The sequence below is a fragment of the Hemitrygon akajei genome, chromosome 14 (genome assembly GCF_048418815.1).
Source record: "Hemitrygon akajei chromosome 14, sHemAka1.3, whole genome shotgun sequence".
NCBI classification, from domain to species: Eukaryota; Metazoa; Chordata; class Chondrichthyes; order Myliobatiformes; family Dasyatidae; genus Hemitrygon; species Hemitrygon akajei.
In genome coordinates, this window is record NC_133137.1 from 93,874,432 (window position 1) to 93,894,772 (window position 20,341).

General features: G+C 41.8%; 1 protein-coding gene and 1 long non-coding RNA gene across 6 annotated transcripts in view; one reads left to right on the forward strand and one right to left on the reverse strand.

The window, feature by feature from the left end:
- Positions 1-10,018, reverse strand: part of slc26a5 (solute carrier family 26 member 5) — an 86,914-nt gene extending 76,896 nt beyond the window's left edge. For 4 of the 5 annotated variants that reach the window (XM_073066643.1, XM_073066641.1, XM_073066644.1 and 1 more), the window contains exon 1: positions 9,860-9,979. The gene's annotated coding sequence lies outside the window, so the exon portion shown is untranslated. Of the gene's footprint in view, positions 1-9,859 lie in introns of all 5 variants that reach the window. The other variant, XM_073066640.1, reaches the window with a different exon arrangement.
- Positions 10,019-10,969: 951 nt separating this feature from the next.
- LOC140738800 (uncharacterized) overlaps positions 10,970-20,341 on the forward strand; it is a 72,079-nt gene continuing 62,707 nt past the window's right edge. Inside the window, exon 1 of the long non-coding RNA XR_012101458.1 lies at positions 10,970-11,073. This is a non-coding gene — a long non-coding RNA (uncharacterized lncRNA). The remainder of the gene's footprint in view (positions 11,074-20,341) is intronic.

Sequence of the window (20,341 nt, forward strand, 5' to 3'; positions counted from 1 at the left end):
CCAAAATGTAGAACCTCACACTTCTCAGCATTAAACTCCATCTGCCAACGTTCAGCCCATTCTTCTAACCGGCATAAATCTCCCTGCAAGCTTTGAAAACCCACCTCATTATCCACAACACCTCCTACCTTAGTATCATCAGCATACTTACTAATCCAATTTACCACCCCATCATCCAGATCATTTATGTATATTACAAACAACATTGGGCCCAAAACAGATCCCTGAGGCACCCCGCTAGTCACCGGCCTCCATCCCGATAAACAATTATCCACCACTACTCTCTGGCATCTCCCATCTAGCCACTGTTGAATCCATTTTATTACTCCAGCATTAATACCTAACGACTGAACCTTCTTAACTAACCTTCCATGTGGAACTTTGTCAAAGGCCTTGCTGAAGTCCATATAGACTACATCCACTGCCTTACCCTCATCAACATTCCTCGTAACTACTTCAAAAAATTCAATAAGGTTTGTCAAACATGACCTTCCACGCACAAATCCATGCTGGCTACTCCTAATCAGATCCTGTCTATCCAGATAATTATAAATACTATCTCTAAGAATACTTTCCATTAATTTACCCACCACTGATGTCAAACTGACAGGTCTATAATTGCCAGGCTTACTTCTAGAACCCTTTTTAAACAATGGAACCACATGAGCAATACGCCAATCCTCCGGCACAATCCCTGTTTCTAATGACATCTGAAAGATCTCCGTCAGAGCTCCTGCTATCTCTACACAAACTTCCCTCAAGGTCCTGGGGAATATCCGGTCAGGACCCGGAGATTTATCCACTTTTAAATTTCTTAAAAGCGCCAGTACTTCCACCTCTTTAATTGTCATAGGTTCCATAACTTCCTTACTTGTTTCCCACACCTTACACCATTCGATATCCTTCTCCTTAGTGAATACCGAAGAGAAGAAATCGTTCAAAATCTCTCCCATCTCCCTCGGCTCCACACATAGCTGACCACCCTGATTCTCTAAGGGACCAATTTTATCCCTCACTATCCTCTTGCTTTTAATATAACTGTAGAAGCCTTTCGGATTTACTTCCACCTTATTTGCCAAACCAAACTCGTAACTTCTTTTAGCTTTTCTAATCTCTTTCTTAAGTTTCCTTTTACATTCTTTATATTCCTCGAGCAATTCCTTTACTCCATGCTGCCTATATCTATTGTAGACATCCCTCTTTTTTCGAACCAAGTTTCTAATATCCCTTGAAAACCATGGCGCTTTCAAACCTTTAACCTTTCCTTTCAACCGAACAGGAACATAAAGATTCTGTACCCTCATAATTTCACCCTTAAATGACCTCCATTTCTCTATTACATCCTTCCCATAAAACAACTTGACCCATTCCACTCTCTCTAAATCCCTGCGCATCTCCTCAAAGTTAGCCTTTCTCCAATCAAAAATCTCAACTCTAGGTCCAGTCCTGTCCTTCTCCATAATTATATTGAAGCTAATGCTATTGTGATCACTGGACCCGAAGTGCTCCCCAACACATACATCTGTCAGCTGACCTATCGCATTCCCTAACAGGAGATCCAACACTGCCCCATCTCTAGTCGGTACTTCTATGTATTGTTGCAAAAAGCTATCCTGCACACATTTCACAAACTCTAAACCATCCAGCCCTTTTACAGAATGAGCTTCCCAATCTATGTGTGGAAAATTAAAATCTCCCACAATCACCACCTTGTGTTTACTACAAATATCTGCTATCCTGCTTCTTATTTCTTCAAAGAATTACAAATTTGTCAGGAAGGATTTTCACTTGAGGAAACAATGCTGACTATGCCCTATTTTATCAAATGCCTCCAAGTACCCTGACACCTCAATCCTAATAATCAACTCCAACATCTTCCCAACCACTGAGGTCAGACTAACTGGGCTATTGTTTCCTTTCTTCTACCTCTCTCCTTTCTTGAAGAGTGGAGTGACATTTGCAAATTTCCAGTCTTCCTGAACCATTCCAGAATCTAGTGATTCTTGAAAGATCATAACTAATGCCTCCAAGTTCTCTTTAGATGCCTCATTCAGAAGTCTGGGATGTACACCATGTTGTCTATGTGACTTATCTACCTTCAGACCTTTCAGTTTCCCCAAGAACCTTCTCTCTAGTATTGGTAATTTCATGGAATTTCCACCATACTGCTAGTGCCTTCTACCGTGAAGACTGATGCAAAATACTTATTCAATTTGTCAGCCATTTCATTGTCCCCCATTCCCATCTTTCCAGCATCATTTTCCAGCAGTCCTATATCCATTCTCACGTCTCTTTTACACTTTATATATCTGAACAAATGTATGGTATCCGCTTTAATATTATTGGCAAGTTTGCTTTTGTATTTCATCTTTAGCTTAATGACTTTTGTTTTAGTTGCCTTCTGGTTTTTAAAAACTTACCAATCCTTTAACATCCCACTAATTTTTGATTATATGCCCTCTCTTTGGCTTTGACTTCTTTTGTTAGCCATGGTTGTTTTATCTTTCCTTTAGAATACTTCTTCCTCTTTGGGATGTATATGTCCTGTGCCTTTCAAATTGCTTCCAGAAATTCCAGTCTTTGCTGCTCTGCCATCATCCCTATCTGTGTTCTTTTCCCAATCAATTCTGGCCAACTCCTCTCTCATGCCTCTAATTTTCTCTTTACTCCAAAGTAATAGTGATATATCTGACTTTAGCTTCTCCTTCTCAAATTTCAGGTTGAATTCAATCATATTATGATCACTTGCTCCTAAGGGTTCCTTTACTTTAAGGTCTCATCAATTCTGGTTCATTGCACAACACCCAATCCAGAATAGCTGATTCCCTAGTGGACTCAACTATGAGCTGCTCTAAAAGCAATCTCGTAGGCATTCTAGAAATATCCCCCTCCTGGAATCCAGCATCAACCTGATTTTCCCAATCTACCTGTATATGAAGACTGTGGTAACATGCATCTTGGCATGCATTTTTGATTTTCCATTGTAATTTGTAGGCCACATCCTTACTACTGTTCGGGGGTCTGTATACAAACTCCCATCACGGTCTTCTTATCCTTGCAGTTCCTTCGCTCTGTCCACAATGATTCAACACTTCCCAACCCTATTTCTCTGCTTTCAAATGAGGTGATTTCAGTTTTTACCAACAGGACAACGCTGGCCCCTCTGCCTTCCTGCCCATCCTTTCGATGTGATTTGTATCCTTGGACATTAAGGTCTCAGCTATTATCTTCTTGCCTACAACATAATAGCTGCCAATTTGCAACTGTACTGCAAGTTCATCTACCTTATTCCATATACGGCACACATTCACCCATGATTTTGTCTGCCTTTTACGTTGCCTTTGTCGGCAACTCATCCTGTTGACTGCAATTTTGCCCTATCAACAGCCTTTCCTCTTTACCCATTGCTTCTGTTTGTAAACCAGCTATCCCATCTTCAGCACTATTAACCACCTTTCCTGTGACACTTCTAGCAGTGAAACAGCAAAAGACTACAGAAATCCCTAGAAATTGCTAAAGTCTCTGTTCATGTGTCCACTATAAGAAAAACAGTGAACAAGACTGGCATTCATGAAAGGACACCATGAAGGAAAGCATTGCTCTATAAGAAAAACATAGCTGTACATCATAAGTTTGCAAAAGACAACCTGGATGTCCCACAATGCCTCTGGGACAATGTTCTATGGACAGGTGAGACAAGAGTTGAACTTTTTGGCAGAAATACACAGCACTATATGTTTGCAGGAAAAAGGGCACTGCACACCAACACCTTATTCCAACTGTGAAGCGTGGTGGAAGGAGCATCATAGTTTGCTGCCTCAGGGCCTGGACAGCTTGCAATCATTAAGGAAGCAATGAATTCAAAATTGTATCAAGACATTTTACAGGAGAATGTCAAGGTAGTGGTCCATCACTTGAAGCTTAATAGAAGTTGGATGATGCAACAAGACAATGATCCGAAACAGAAATGCAAATCATCAACAGAATGGTTTAAAAAGACAATTGTGTTTTGGAATGGCCAAGACAGAGTCCAGATCTTAACCCAATTGCAATGCTGTGGCATAACCTGAAGAGGGCTGTTCATGCAAGGTATCCCAGAAATACTGATGGACTGAAATGGTTTTGTATGGAGGAATGGTCTAAAATTCCTACTCACCATTGTGCAAGACTGATCAGCAGTTACAGGAAACGGTTGGTGGAGGTTATTGCTGCTAAGGAAGGTTCTACCAGTTATTAAATACAAGGGTTCACATACTTTTTCCAGCCTGGACTGTAAATGATTAAACAATGTATTCAATAAAGACATAAAAAGTACAATTGTTTGTGTGTTATTAGTTTAGACAGTTTGCATTTGTTTATTGGGGTCATGGGGTCAGTGGTGCTGTGAGGATTACATTCCTGGACTTCTCTAGTGTCTTTAACACCATCCAGCCCAAGATCTTAAGGCACAAACTAACGGAGATGGGAGTAGACTCTCACATGGTGGATTGGATAGTGGACTACTTGACAGATAGACCTCAGTATGTGCGGTTGGGAGACTGTAGGTCTGACACGGTGGTCAGCAGCACAGGAGCGCCGCAGGGGACCGTGCTCTCTCCGGTCCTGTTCACCCTGTACACATCAGACTTCCAATATAACTCGGAGTCCTGCCATGTGCAGAAGTTCACTGACGACACGGCCATAGTGGGGTGTGTCAGGAATGGACAGGAGGAGGAGTATAGGAAACTGATACAGGACTTTGTGATATGGTGCAACTCAAACTACCTGAGTCTCAATATCACCAAGACCAAGGAGATGGTGGTGGACTTTAGGAGATCTAGGCCTCATATGGAGCCAGTGATCATTAGTGGAGAATGTGTGGAGCAGGTTAAGACCTACAAGTATCTGGGAGTACAGTTAGACGAGAAGCTAGACTGGACTGCCAACACAGATGCCTTGTGCAGGAAGGCAAAGAGTCGACTGTACTTCCTTAGAAGGTTGGCGTCATTCAATGTCTGCAGTGAGATGCTGAAGATGTTCTATAGGTCAGTTGTGGAGAGCGCCCTCTTCTTTGTGGTGGCGTGTTGGGGAGGCAGCATTAAGAAGAGGGACGCCTCACGTCTTAATAAGCTGGTAAGGAAGGCGGGCTCTGTCGTGGGCAAAGTACTGGAGAGTATAACATCGGTAGCTGAGCGAAGGGCGCTGAGTAGGCTACGGTCTATTATGGAAAACTCTGAACATCCTCTACATAGCACCATCCAGAGACAGAGAAGCAGTTTCAGCGACAGGTTACTATCGATGCAATGCTCCTCAGACAGGATGAAGAGGTCAATACTCCCCAATGCCATTAGGCTTTACAATTCAACCGCCAGGAGTAAGATATGTTAAAGTGCCGGGGTTGATTGTATTTAATGTATTTAAGTAAACTACTTAAGAACTTTTTAAAAGCTATTATTAATGCTTTTTGAGAGAGTGATTTAGATGCATATCATATTTTTACTGAGTTAAGTATTGTATGTAATTAGTTTTGCTACAAGTGTATGGGACATTGGAAAAAATGTTGAATTTCCCCATGGGGATGAATAAAGTATCTATCTATCTATTGTTAATGCTTAGATGAAGACCAGATCATATTTTATGAATAATTACTGACCATCTTGTTGGCGAACGTGCAGTCTCTGGTGAATAAAATCAATGATTGCAGAGCTAGGGTGCTGAATCAGAGGGACATTAGGACCGCTTGTATCCTTGGTTTCACAGAATCCTGGTTAATACTTTCTGTACCGGATGCAGTGATCCAGATTGATGGGTTTACTATACACCATATATGTCAAACTCAAGGCCCGCGGGCCAAATCCGGCCCGCGGTGGAATTATCTTTGGCCCGCGAGATAATATCTAATTACTATTAAAGCTGGCCCCAGTAATCGAAGCGCCTATGGTGTATGATATGGCTAATGCTGAGTTTATTCAGGTACCAGGTTTTCAGGGTTTTTAGTGTTTATTCGGCAGTCTTCTTCATAAGAAACGGAATTTGTAAAGTGAAACACTTTGTAGTTATAGCAGAGACTGAGACACATGAGAGCAGGCTGAACAAACGGAGGCCACGAAAGCTGCGTTCGCACGCGCCCGACTGATCCGGCCCGCATGAAGCTGCATTTTGCTCAATCCGGCCCGTGACCTAAAATGAGTTTGACACCCCTGCTATACACCATCAGGATAGATCTATAGTCTCTCAACAGCAGAGGTGGAGGAGTATGCCTCATGATCAACTCTTCTTGATGCACAAATGTATCAGTGCTGTCCCAATTCTGCTCACCAGACCTGGAATATCTAGCAGTAAAGTGCCGTCCTTTTTACCTACTACGGGAGTTATCTGGGGTCATTTTGGTAGCAGTTTATATTCCACCTCAGGCCAATGTCAAGCAGGCTTTAGATGATCTCAGCAATGAGATCAACATGCACAAAACAGAGGACCCTAATGCCTTCACCATCATTTTGGGAGATTTTAACCAGGCCAGTCTGAAAAAAAAAAAAATCACTAAGCAACTACCATCAACAGATCACTTGCAATACTAGAGGAAACAACACACTGGACCATTGCTACACCACCAAGAATGCCTACCATGCAATTCCACGCACTCACTTTGTGAAGTCTGATCACCTAGCTGTACTTCTACTCCGAGTGTAGGCAGAGATTGAAGACTGCAGCACCAGTAGTGAGGATCAAGAAGGTATGGACAAGGGAAGCACAGGAGCACCTACACGACTGCTTTGAATCACTGGACTGAACTGTATTCAGGGATTCGTCTTCGAAGCTGGATGAGTATGCTGCAGTTGTTACCGACTTCATTAAAACCTGTGTGGATGAGCGTGTGCCCACAAAGACTTACTGTACATTCCCAAACCAAAAGCTGTGAATGAACCAGGAGGTGCGTCGTCTGCTGAAGGCTAGATCTGTGGCATTCAAGTCTGGCAACCCAGGCCTGTATCAGAAAACCAGGTATGATTTGCAGAGGGTATTTCACAGGCGAAGAGACAATTTTGAACAAGGTTGGAGGCAACATCAGTTGTATGACAACTCTGGCAGGGTCTGCAAGACATTACTTCTTACAAAGTGAAACCCAATAGCATGAATGGCAGCAATGCTTCACTACCAGATAAACTCAACGCCTTCTATGCATACTTTGAAAGGGAGAACACAACTACAGCTGTGAAGATCCCTGCTACACCTGATGACCCTGTGATCTCTATCTCAGAGGCCGATGTTAGGCTGTCTTTAAAGAGAGTGAACCCTCGCAAGGCAGAGGTCCTGATGGAGTACCTGTTAAGACTCTGAAAACCTGTGCCAACCAACTAGCAGGAGTATTCAAGGGCATTTTCAACCTCTCACTGCTACGGATGGGAGTTCCCACTTGCCTCAAAAAGACAACAATTATACCAGTGCCTAAGAATAATAATGTGAGCTGCCTTAATGACCATCAGCCGGTAGCACTCACATCGACAGTGATGAAATGCTTTGAGAGGTTGGTCATGACTAGACTGAACTCTTGGCTCAGCAAGGACCTGGACCCATTGCAATTTGCCTATCACCACAATAGGTCAACGGCAGATGCAATCTCAATGGCTCTTCACATGGCTTTAGACCACCTGGACAACACAAACACCTACGTCAGGATGCTGTTCATCAACTATAGCTCAGCATTTAATACCACCATCCCCACAATCCTGATTGAGAAGTTGCAGAACCTGGGCCTCTGCACCTCCGTCTGCAATTGGATCCTCGACTTCCTAACCAGGAGACCTCTATCTGTGTGGATTGGTGATAACATATCCACCTCGCTGACGATTAACACTGGCCCACCTCAGGGGTGTGTGCTTAGCCCACTGCTCTACTCTGTATATACACATGACTGTGTGGCTAGGTATAGCTCAAATACCATCTATAAATTTGCTGACGACACAACCATTGTTGGTAGAATCTCAGGTGGTGACGAGAGGGCGTACAGGAGTGAGATATGCCAACTAGTGGAATGGTGCTGCAGCAACAACCTGGCACTCAATGTCAGTAGAGTCTTAGAGTCAGTGAAAGAGCTGAAGTCAGGAAGGGCAAGATAAAGGAACACATACCAATCCTCATAGAGGTATCAGAAGTGGAGAGAGTGTGCAGCTTCAAGTTCCTTGGTGTCAAGATCTCTGAGGATCTAACCTGGTCTTAACATATTGATGTAGTTATAAAGAAGGCAAGACTGAGGCTATACTTTATTAGGAGTTTGAAAAGATTTGGCATGTCAAATAATACACGCAAAAACTTCTATAGTTGTACCGTGGAGAGCATTCTGACAGGCTGCATCACTGTCTGGTATGAAGGGGCTACTGCACAGGACCGAAAGAAACTGCAGACGGCTGTAAATCTAGTCAGCTCCATCTTGGGTACTAGCCTACAAAGTACCCAGGACATCTTTAAGGAGCGGTGTCTCAGAAAGGCAGCGTCCATTATCAAGGACCTCCAGCACCCAGGGCATACCTTTTCCCCACTGTTACCATCGGGTAGGAGGTACACCAGCCTGAAGGCTCACACTCAGTGATTCAGAAACAGCTTCTTCCCCTCTGCCATCTGATTCCTAAATGGACATTGAATCTTTGGACACTACCTCACTTTTCTTTGTAAAAAATATACAGTATTTCTGTTTTTGGATTTTTTAAAAATCTATTCAATATATGTAATTGACTTGTGTATTATTTTTATTATTTTTCTATGCCAGATTATGTATTGCATTGAACTGCTGCTGCTAAATTAACAAATTTCACGTCACATGCCGGTGATAATAAACCTGATTCTTATTCCGATTCCCGCAGAAAAACAGGTCAAATGGCAAAGGGTTCACAAATTTTTTCTTGCACTGTATTCCTATATCGCCCATATCACGTGCATTGATAACCAGTTTCTCCCTGAGGTCACACGCTTTCTTTTCCGTGTTAAGGAAGTGTGCTTTTACAAGGTATATACAGGACAGCAAACGAATACTTCTTTGTCTTTGATACATATATCAAGTCGATTGAATACATATTCTATCTTGTTAAACATGAACAAACCAAGTAGTGAAAACTTAGACAGACTCAATAGATATTCAAGAATTCAATTTAAAGGAAAACACATATCAACAATCTAACAAACCATTTTGTGAGTCCTTTTCACTTCTATTCCAAATATGTGGTTAAGATACATTTATTGTTGTAATTAAAATTATTCCTAATGTTATGTTAATTAAATACGTTGATTCCTAACAAGCTAGTTTCTCCAGCACAGCGACTCACTCAGTACAAGTAAATTGCACTTGTCATCCCCACCGATATCCCGCTACTCCCACCAAAACCAAAAGGTTCCAAGGAACCTTATATTCTGCTTTTTAACCGGCACTTCGCTTTTTCACCGGTATCGAGGGAGAGCGTAGCCGCTCTCACCTGCAGTCAGGTGTAAACACGTTTTTCCCCCCCATTACTCGTTTGAGCCTGTACACAAATTCAAGATAATGAAATAGTGAACAATACGGACACGACAATTTTAGTACTTAATTCCCAAAATATACAATAAAACCTGACAGAAAGCTGAAATTGGGGGGAAATTTGCATCACTTTAGCTTAACTAGAGTAACCCCACTCTCCAATGTACAGATCAAGGTGTCTTTCAAACATCGTGTACGTTAATCGGCATTTAACCACCTGGTTGCCTTTGGCTAGCACATGAGTACTAGTTATCTGACGGGGGAAAACCGGGGACCGTTATTAGATGGTGCCCTCATCTGACGGTTGGTGATGAACCCCAGAGACGCTAATGTCAGAATGTCAATGATCTGCAGCCAGACAGCGGGAGTACTCACTGAACAAACTGCTGTGGCCACTTCCGCTGCCAAGGTCACGTACCTTTCCTCGTTCCCCGCCGACAATCACTGCACCCTCGTTGCAGCGTCTGTTGAGCCAACCATTTTCACAACTCGGCTCCAGCCCGTCTTTCTTACTGCATTCCAATTGGCTAAAGCCGCCAATTGTGGACACGTGATCTCGGCTATGTGCGCCTGCGCGAGTCTCGCCTCCTTTACGCCTGGCCCGGGACAAGGGAAGTGGTTAAATGGTTAAATGGCCGCGTGTAGGTTTAATGGTGTTACAGGGGTTGTCAGTACCATACGTCCTAGAAACGAAACTATTTTCTTAGGAAGGCGATGATCGATAATGTAAATAGGGAGTATGTTCTTCCCATCAGAAGATAAAAGGGACACGAGTTTTGGACAAGATACAAGTGAATGTGAAGAATTTTTTAAAAAAAAACTTGTGATAGTTAGGACCGAGAGCTCACTACCGATAATGATGGTGGAAACAAATTCAGTCAGAGCTTTGAAGGAAATAATTTTCAAGGAGTAAGAAAAGTTTGCGGAAATAGTAGTAGTGAAATTGCTTTACCAGAAACCAGCGTACAGACTTGTGCTGAATGGGCTCGGATGTATTAATTGTTCTCTAAAAGTGGCCGCATTAATTCAGTACTTGGAATGTTTCAGAGCTCTTTAATACTAATGGAGGAACAGAGAGAATGCCATACTTGGATCTACAGACCAATGTTCAACCTTCAATTAATATTACCAAGCAGCTAATCTGTTCATCATCACTATTTCCTCCGAATTATTCCAGGTGGATCTCAATTTGAATATATTGAGTATGTACACTTACGGATGTGGTAAACCAGTTATTGATCATTTTGAGAGCAGCACTTTGAAACATTGTAAAATGTGTAAAGACCAAACTTTCTTTGAAATGTAGTCACTTTCATCATTTAGAAAACATAAACTCCTTGACTATTTTCGTTAAGAAAGCACAGCAGTCGTCGCCACTTCCTGATGAGATTGAGGCAAGCAAGGCTGCTGGTCCTTTCCTCCCCCTCCCCTCTCTAACTGACTTTTAAAGGAACACCATTGAGAATGTCCTGACCAGTTTCTAACAGGGAGGCAAATCCGGCTGCAGACTATAGACTGAGTGCTTACAACAGAAAATCTGCCAATCCTTACCTTTTTGAGCAGACCACCTTAAAAGAGCCAAGTATAGGGTAGGTAATAATTACTTAAGTAATTAACAGTTAATCTGTATAACTAATTATTACTCATACAATTAGCAATTACCATTTAACATACTTATGAATTACCTTAAATTATAACATATAGTAACTTGTACCTTAACAGAATAAATTATGGTGTTAGGCATTGCTAAATCTAAACTCTTATTTTCCTTGTTATTAACACTTAGTGTCCAGGTTATATGTTTGGCTCTATTAAACGAGCATCAATTTAAAGTAGAAAAGAATGACTAATGTGCTGAAGTCTTTTTGATTCAGTTCCCTGGATTGGATTAAAATTATGCATCTGTTTGAACAACTATGAGTCATATGTTATACAAATCAGCCTAACAAAAAAAAAACAAGTTTCCAATAATAAGTAATTGTAATATTATAAGAAACTGAATATATCTTATTAAAATAAATTTAAATACAATAATAAAAATTAATTACCTCTCATTTTTTAAAAATTGTATTTAACTGTAGAGCACAAGGTCATGAAGGAACAGGAGGAGTAGGCTGCCAGACCCCTCCAAACATTCATAGCTACTTGATACAGGATTAAACTTTTCTTCTGAGCCAGTTTATCATAACCCCAATTATTTGATCTTTAAATTATTTTTTCTATCTTCACCTGTTTAAAAAGGGCCCATAGGATAATTGGGGACCCAAGCCATCCCAACATCAATCTATTCCAGCTGCTACCATCCGGGAAGCGGTACCGCAGCATAAAAGCCAGGACCAACAGGCTCCGAGACAGCTTCTTCCACCAGGCCGTCAGACTGAGTGTACTCTATACTACATTGACTGTTTTATTTATTATAAATTACAATAATTGCACATTACACATTTAGATGTACGAAGTAGATGTAACATAAAGATTTTTACTACTCATGTATGTGAAGGATGTAAGAAATAAAGTCAATTCAATTCAATTCACTATAAGTAATGATCTAGCCTCCACGATTGTTGTGTTCAATATTGAGGGATAGTGCAGAGCACACAAAGATGCCAGCTTGCAGGATACTCAACAGAGCTTTATTGATAACCTTACTTGTATATTGTTTGAAATACCTTCCGTGAGGGAGTGTCTAACCCAGTGACATAGGAGTAACATTATTAACTACCACTGCATCTCCCCTTCTTGAAAAAAAAAGAAAAACTAGGGATGTACTTGTCCATATATTTGAAATTATAGTTGCTGAAATTTAGTGATTCAATTCACTTTACCCATAGCACGCAAACATAAACATTAAAGAATTGCCACCATTATAATTCTCTTTCTTGTTTTTAATGGTCTCTCTCTCTCTGTTTTCCTCTTTTTCACCAATTTTTTTGAAGAACAATCTCTTTTTGTGAATGTTTTCAACATAAGAACTCTTTTTAAAAAAACACTAAATCTAATGGAGGGCAGGGTACCTGAACACCCTGGCAAAGTGAGAGGATTGTTTTGCCTCTTTAGTCACACCCTAATCTATTAGGGTATGGAGTGTACCTGCGTGGTGGGACAGATAAACAGCCCAATCTGGTATACGTGCCTGGAGGTGTTGGAGTGGATGGAAGTTATTGAACAGGTGCATTCACTTCAGGGAAGTGGTCCTTGTCATGAGGATCAGGCCAGTTTATTTCTTTCTCTACCTTTCATGGCCTTTGCAGGTGCACTAGCACAGACCTGTTCTTGCTGATTTTGCCTTGTGATGTTCTGATCGCAAACGATGGTGGTGCATGCCGTCAATCTATTGATTCTTTGGTGGATTGGTCTGAAAACCAAGCAGCTTCACCACTCCTGAGTGGCGACAAAGATTTTGCTCTGTGACTGAGATCATGCATGCTCTTCGTTTTCTCACGTTGTGTTGTCTCAAGATTTCTCACTTTGCCTAAGTCTGGTAAGTGAGTTTGGAGAAGGGAAGGAAGAGCAGGCAGGCTTGTTCTCAGTCCCTGGCTCACTGACAGGTCCGATGGACTGTAGCCGTTAGCAAGAGGCCTGGAGCGATAGGCTAGCAGTGCTTTGTATGGATCTTTTGCCTTCAGCAGGAGACTTGTTTGCATTGTTCTTTCTGCTTCTCCATTTGCCTGTGGGTATTGTGGACTGTTTGGTGGGTGTTTGAGCTCATTGTCCCAAGCAAAAGCTTTGAATTCTGAGCATTGTCTGAGACAAGTATTTCTGGTATTCCATGGTGAGCAAAGACAGCTTTCAGGTGGTGTGTGACTGCTGCCGAGGATGTGGAGGACGGCTCGGGCACCTCAACATTCTGTGAGTAGTAATCCACAGTGAGAAGATATTTGTTTCTTTTCAGCCCAAAAATGCCTGTTACTGCAAATTGCCATGGAAGGTCTGGGAGATATGTGTAACAGAGAGCTTCAGCATGATTTTTGTACAGTTTCTGCATGCTTCACATTGGTTTACATCATCTCCCAGCTGTGAGCTCAGACCAGGCCACCACACAGATCGCCTTGCTGGTAGGTGACTTTTATCGATACCTTGGTGTCCGTGGTGGATTTAACTGATGATTTTGGCATGTGTAGAAACAGGAATGATGAGTCTGAAGCCCTTTAGCAACAAACTATTCAGAATGGTGGGTGTGTCTCTTTCAAGCCAGTACGGTGTGAATTCGTGAGCTCATTTTGGAACAGCTTACCATCCATGCTCGCGGTATTGCATGACCTTGCTGCAGATTTGTTCCTTTTGCAACTCAGTGCAAATTTCATCCAGTTTACTCTGTGATGCAGGTATGCTTTCACGTACCTGAGCTAAGTAGACGTTAGTATCTCCCATAAGGGTGGAGTCAGATTCCGTCCACTCACTTGCATGGCAGAGTGTCTGCTGTTGTGAACGATTTGTTGGGACATGTTTAATTTAGTGCCTATCAAGTAACAACTCGAGCATTTGCAAACCCATACAAGAGCCAATGTCTCCTTTTCGATTTGGGTGTAACACTGTTTAATAGGAGTCAGTGCTCTCGATGCATATGGCACTAGTTTCCATACACCACTGCAATACTGCATGAGTACTTCCTTTAGGCCAAAGGAAGAGGCAACTGCTGAGACCTTGATTGCTTTGTTTGGATCGAAGAACGCCAAAGTCTACTTTAAGTGATGAGAATGACTTTTCCTGTAGTGCGTGACAAGTCCAAATGTTTCTCCGAGAGAGGAGGTCTCATAATGGCTTTGTTTTCTCCACCAAATCTGGAATGAACTTTCCCAACTGATTTACCATGCCAAGGAAACTTAAGATCTCTGATACATTTGTAGGTTGTTCCATGTTCCAAACTGAAGGTTTTATATTTGAATGCATGGAGTATACGGAATAAGGTAGATAATCAAGTAATGCAGTTAGAGATTGGCAGGTTTGAAGTCGTGGGCATCACTGAGTCGAGTCTGAAAGAAGATTATAGTTGGGAGTTTAATATTCAAAGATACACATTGTACTGAAGGGACAGGCAGTTAGGCATTGGGGATGAGGTGACTCTGTTAGTAAAAAATGAAATCAAGTCCTTAGAAAGAGGTGACAAAGGAGTGAAAAATATAGAATTGTTGTAGGTAGAGTTAAGGAACTGCAAGGGTAAAAAAGGCCTTGATGAGAGATATATATATACAGTAGCCAGGACAGAATTATGATGGGAGACAGAAAATGCATGTCAAAAGGGCAATGTTAGGAAAGTCATGGGAGCTTTCAATATGCAGGTAGATTGGGAAAATCAGGTTGGTGCTGATTTTAGATCCTAAGAGAAGGAATTTGTAGAATGCTGATGAGGTGGCTTTTTAGAGCAGCCTGTGGTTGAGCCCAAAAGGGGATCAGCTTTTTTGGATTGGGTGTTGTGAACTGGGTTTGATTAGGGAGCTTAAGGTAGAGGAACTCTTAGGAGGCATGGATCATAATATAATAGAATTCACTCTGTAATTTGGAAGGAAGAAGCTAAAGTGAAATGTATCAGTTTTACAGTGTGGATTACAGAGGCATGAGAGGGGAGCTGACTAAAGTTGATTGGATGACCACTAGAAGGGACAACCACCCAGTCAAGATGGCGACAGCGAACAGAGCACCATTTTCCAGATAGCCAATCTCTCTCCTCAGTTATTTCACATTTTCTACACCATTTGCTTGTTCTTTTTGTCTTGATTGTGTTTTGGAGACTGTTGGAGCCTGTAACATGCAGCTTGGAGATTGATCGAGAGATCTGGCGCTCTGCTGTACCCGGAGAGAACTGCAGGCACGGGCTACCTCGTGCAGAAGACCAGAGATGGGGCGTGGGGACATGATCAACTCCATTTCAGAGTGTCGAGGAAGTTTGAAGCATTGAAGTGAATGAGGAGGAGGAGGCCAGCAGTCACTCTCCACAGAGGCTATAGGTCGATGGCAGTTGGTAGCCAAATTGGCAGCAGTCAGAAGGCCACTGGTCAGCAGGGTGGCATTGCTCTTCGTGGAAGGACTGAGTTTGAGCATCCACTATCCTTGGTTCTGACAGGAAGATGTTTTTGAAATTCTGAGATTTATGTGATTATTGGACTGTAGTGTTTATTGTTCTCCTTCAGTTTTCTGTCTTTTCTTTCTTGTTGCCAAACAGCAGGTTGGGGTTCTGGGTGGCCAATATGTTGGTCTTTGTGATTGGTGGGGTTGAGGATTTAGGGTCTGATGCTCTTGTTGGTTTTTCCTGTGTGGATGATCTGTTGGTTTTTGTGTGGGAGAAGGGATTTGGAGTTTGGTACTGTTGGGGCTGTTCTTTTTCGTGAGGGTGGGGGGGTTGTAGATTTGGGATCTTTGATATTCTGGCTGCTGTCTTCTGGGTGGGTGATTTGTTGGTCTTTGTGTGAGGGAGGGTTTGGGGGTGGTTAGCGTTTGACAGTTTTATTTATTTTTCCTTTTTGTGTGGGTGGGGTGGTGGTTGACATCTTTCAATGACCCCCATAGTTTTTCTGTATTTCTTGGCATCTGGAGAAAGCAAATATCCGAGTTGAATTGTACCTGCATACTTCGAATGGCTAGAGTTTCTGGGAACAATTTGGAAGGTGCAGGATTGATATACCCAAAGAAGAATTTTAAAGGCAGGATTAGACAGCTGTGGCTGACAAAGGAAGTCAAAGCCAACATAAAAGCAAAAGAGAGTGCATCTAAAACAGTAAAAATTAATGGGAAATTGAAGGATTGGGAAGCTTTTAAAAACCAACAGAAGACAACTAAAACTGCCATAAGGAGGGAAACAATGAAATAGGAAAGTAAGCTAGCCAATAATATCAAAAAGGATACAAAAAGATTTTTCAGATATATAAACAGTAAAAGAGAGGAAAGAGGAAAAGGATACTGGAGAGATAGTATTGGGGGACAGGGAAATGGCAGACAAACTGAATAAGTATTTTGTGTCAGTTTTCACTGTGGAAGACACGAGCAGTGTGCCGGAAGTTCAAGAGTATTGGGGCAGAAGTGAGTGCAATTGCTATTACTGAGGAAAAGGTGCTTGGGAAGCTGAAAGGTCTGAATGTAGATAAATCACGTGGACCATTGGGTGTTGAAAAGGGTGGCTGAGGAGATTGTGAGGCATTAGTATTGATCTTTCAAGAATCATTAGATTCTGGCATGGTTCTGGAGGACTGAACAATTGCAAATGTCACTCTTCACGAAGGGAGGGAGGTAGAAGAAAGGAAATTATAGGCCAGTTAGCTTGACCTCGGTGGTTGGGAAGGTGTTGGAGTCAATTGTTAAGGATGAAGTTTCGGGGTACTTGGAGGCACATGGTAAAATAAGCCAAATTCAGCATGGTTTCCTTGAGGAAATTCTTGCCTGGCAAATCTATTGGAATTTTTCGAGGAAATAACAAGCAGGAAAGACAAAGGGGAATTGGTGGAGGTTGTGTACTTGGATTTTCAAAAGGGCTTTGATAAGGTGCTGCACATGAGGCTGCTTAGCAAGATAAGAGCCCATGATATTACAGGAAAGATAGTAGCATCAATAGAGCATTGGCTGATTGATAAGAGGTAAAGAGTGGAAATAAAGGGAACCTTTCTGATTGGCTGCCAGTGTCTTGTGGTGTTCCGCAGGGTTTGTTGTTGGTTCTGCTTCTTTTTACATTGTATATCAATGATTTGGATGAAGGACTTTATGGTTTTATGGCCAAGTTTCTGGATGATATGAAGGTAGGTGGAGGGCCAGGTTGTGTTGAGGAAGCAGAAAGGCTACGGGAGGACATAGACAGATTAGGAGAATAGACAAAGAAGTGGAAAATGGAATACAGTGTCAGGAAGTGTATGATCATGTGCTTTGGTAGACAAAAGCATAGTGAATTTTCTAAAAGGGGAGGAAATTCAAAAATTCAAGGTGCAACGGGACTTTGGAGTCCTCATGCAGGATTCCCTGAAGGTTAACTTGCAGGTTGAGTCTGTGGTGAGGAAGGTAAGTGCGATGTTAGCATTCATTTCAAGAGGACTAGAATATAAAAGCAAGGATAAGTAATGCTGAGGCTTAAAAGGCACTGGTGAGACCACACGGAGTATTATGAACAGTTTTAGGCCCCTTGTCTAAGAAAGGATGTACTGTCATTGGAGAGGATTCAAAGGATGTTCACGAAAATGATTCTGCGAATGAAAGGCTTATCATATGAGGAGCGTTTGATGACTCTGAGCCTATACTCATTGGACTTTTGAATGAGGGGAGATCCCATTGAAACTATCGAATGTTGAAAAGTGGATGTGGAGAAGATATTTCCTACAGTGGGGGAGTCTAAGACCAGAGGGCACAGCCTCAGGATAGAGGGATGTCAATATAGAGCAGAGATGAGGAGGAATTTCTTTAGCAACAGGGTGGTAAATCTGTGGAATTCATTGCCACAGGCAGCTGTAAAGACCATTGGGTGGATTTAAGGCAGAGGTTGATAGATTCTTGATAAGTCAGAGCCTGAAGGGTTACAGAGAGAAAGCAGGAGAATGGGCTTGAGAGGGAAATGGATCAGTCATGATCAAATGGTGGAACAGACTCAATGAGCCAAATGGCTTAATTCTGCTCCTTTTTGTCTTACATTCTATGAATTGTATCAGAAGCCTGGGATAATAGAAATGCAATAAATATCAATTTAGGCAATGATGCCCAAGTATGGAGAATGAAAAGATATGGACAGTTGCAAATTGTGCATTCTTTTTCAGGAGAATTAGAACAATGTTGCAATATGAATTTTACACCATTTTATGTGTCCCATTAGCTCTACTATTCCAAATGAGATCTCTTACCTCAATTTAATTTTTGGAGCACAAGGCTTTTCTCTGTTGAGCTATTCCCTGGGTAAATGGACTATTAGGAGCATGCAAGAGCAAAGTGCCAGTTCTTGGCATTGAAAAAAGTTCTTGTGCTTTCACCTGTTAGTTGAAGTACAGTAAGTATGAAAGGATGGACCTGAACAATTTATTCTGCAGCAGAAGAAAGGCAAGTCCCCAAGTAATTTAAGACATTTTTATTGTTGTATCTAAAGCACTGTCCATTTTTTTCCCTCTATATTTGTATTTCATGCTGTTGGAGGTAGTACTTCCAATAAACAAAGTGGTACAATACAGGCAGCTCCTTCGTACCAGAGGTACTTTCAATTGTGTATACTGAGTGTATCAGGGAGCAATCTTTGTCATTTGTTTCTGAAGTCTTAAAGCTGGCTTAAGTCATTGGCTAAACATTTGATAAAATTATCATGAGCTGAAGGTTGCACATTAGTATTTTCTGATCATGTTAATGGATTGAGACAGCCAGGTCTACTTCCTATCTTTATTCATAGAAATATCATCACAGTATTTTACTCGAAAATGTGAAACAAAGTATAGACTTTTGCAATGTAGTAAACAGACTTCAGATTATTTTAATTGAGTCAAAAAGGAAGCAACAGTTCTTGAAAAGTGTCTCGTAATCTTTTAAGAGCAGATTACCTGCCTGTGATTTCTGTCATTAGCAGCAGGTAGTACTGATAATGGAAAAACAGCAGAACTTTTGAAAAGGACTTATTTAACAGACACACTGCTGATTGTTTATTCAGGAAATACAGTCTCAGGGAAAGAACCGTCACTTTTCTGGACCCACTGCATTTTGCCTGTTGCCACAATAGGTCAACAGCAGACATGATCTCAATGGCTCTCCACGCAGCCTTGGACAATACAACTACCTACGTCCAGATGCTGCTTACTGACTATAACTCAGCATTTAACACAATCATTCCTACAGTCCTGATTGAAAAGCTACAGAACCTAGGCCTCTGTATCTCTGTCTGCAACTATAGCCTCAACTCCCTAACCAGAAGATCACAATCTGTGCGGATTGGAAATAGCATCTCCACTTCACTGACAATCGACACTGGCACACCAAAGGGATGTGTGCTTAGCCCACTGCTCCACTCTTGACACCCATAACTATGTGGCATAGCTCAAGTGCTATCTGTAAATTTGCAGATGATACAACCATTGTTGGCAGAATTTCAGATGGTGATGAAAGGGCATTCAGGACCGGGGTGTACCCTTTAGCTGAGTGGTGTCGCAGCTACGATCTTGCACTTACCATCAGCAAGACCAAGAGCTGATTGTGGACATCAGGAAGAGTAAGAGGAGGGAACACAAACGAATCCTCAAAGAAGGATCAGGAGTGGAGACAGTGAGCAATTTCAAGTTCCTGGATGTGAGTATATCTGTGCTGACCTAACGTGGACGCAACATATTGATACAGTTATAAATAAGGCAAACAGTGGCAATATTTCATTAGGAGTTTGAGGAGATTTGGTTTGTCAACTAAAACACTAGAAAACTTCTACAAACGTACTGTGGAGAGCATTCTGACTGGCTGTGTCACTATCTTGGTATGGGAGAGGGTGCCATGACACCAGATCAAAGTAAGTTGCAGAAACTTGTAAAATAAGTCAGCTCTATTATGAGTACCAGCCTCCATAGTATCAAAGACATCTTCAGGAGTGGTGTGTTAGGAAGACAGTGTCAATCATTATGGATCCCCACCACCCAGGGCATGCCCTCTTCACACTGTTACCCATCAGGTAGGAGATACAGAAGCCTGAAGGCACACACTCAGCGATTCATGAACAGCTTCTTCTCCTCTGCCATCTGATTTCTAAATGGTCATTGAACCCATGAACACTACCTCACTACTGTTCTATTTGGTTTTTTTGCACTACTTGTTTTAGAAACATAGAAAACCTACAGCACAATACAGGCCTTCGGCCCACAAAGCTGTGCTGAACATGTCCTTACCTTAGAACTTCCTAGGCTTATCCATAGCCCTCTATTTTTCTGA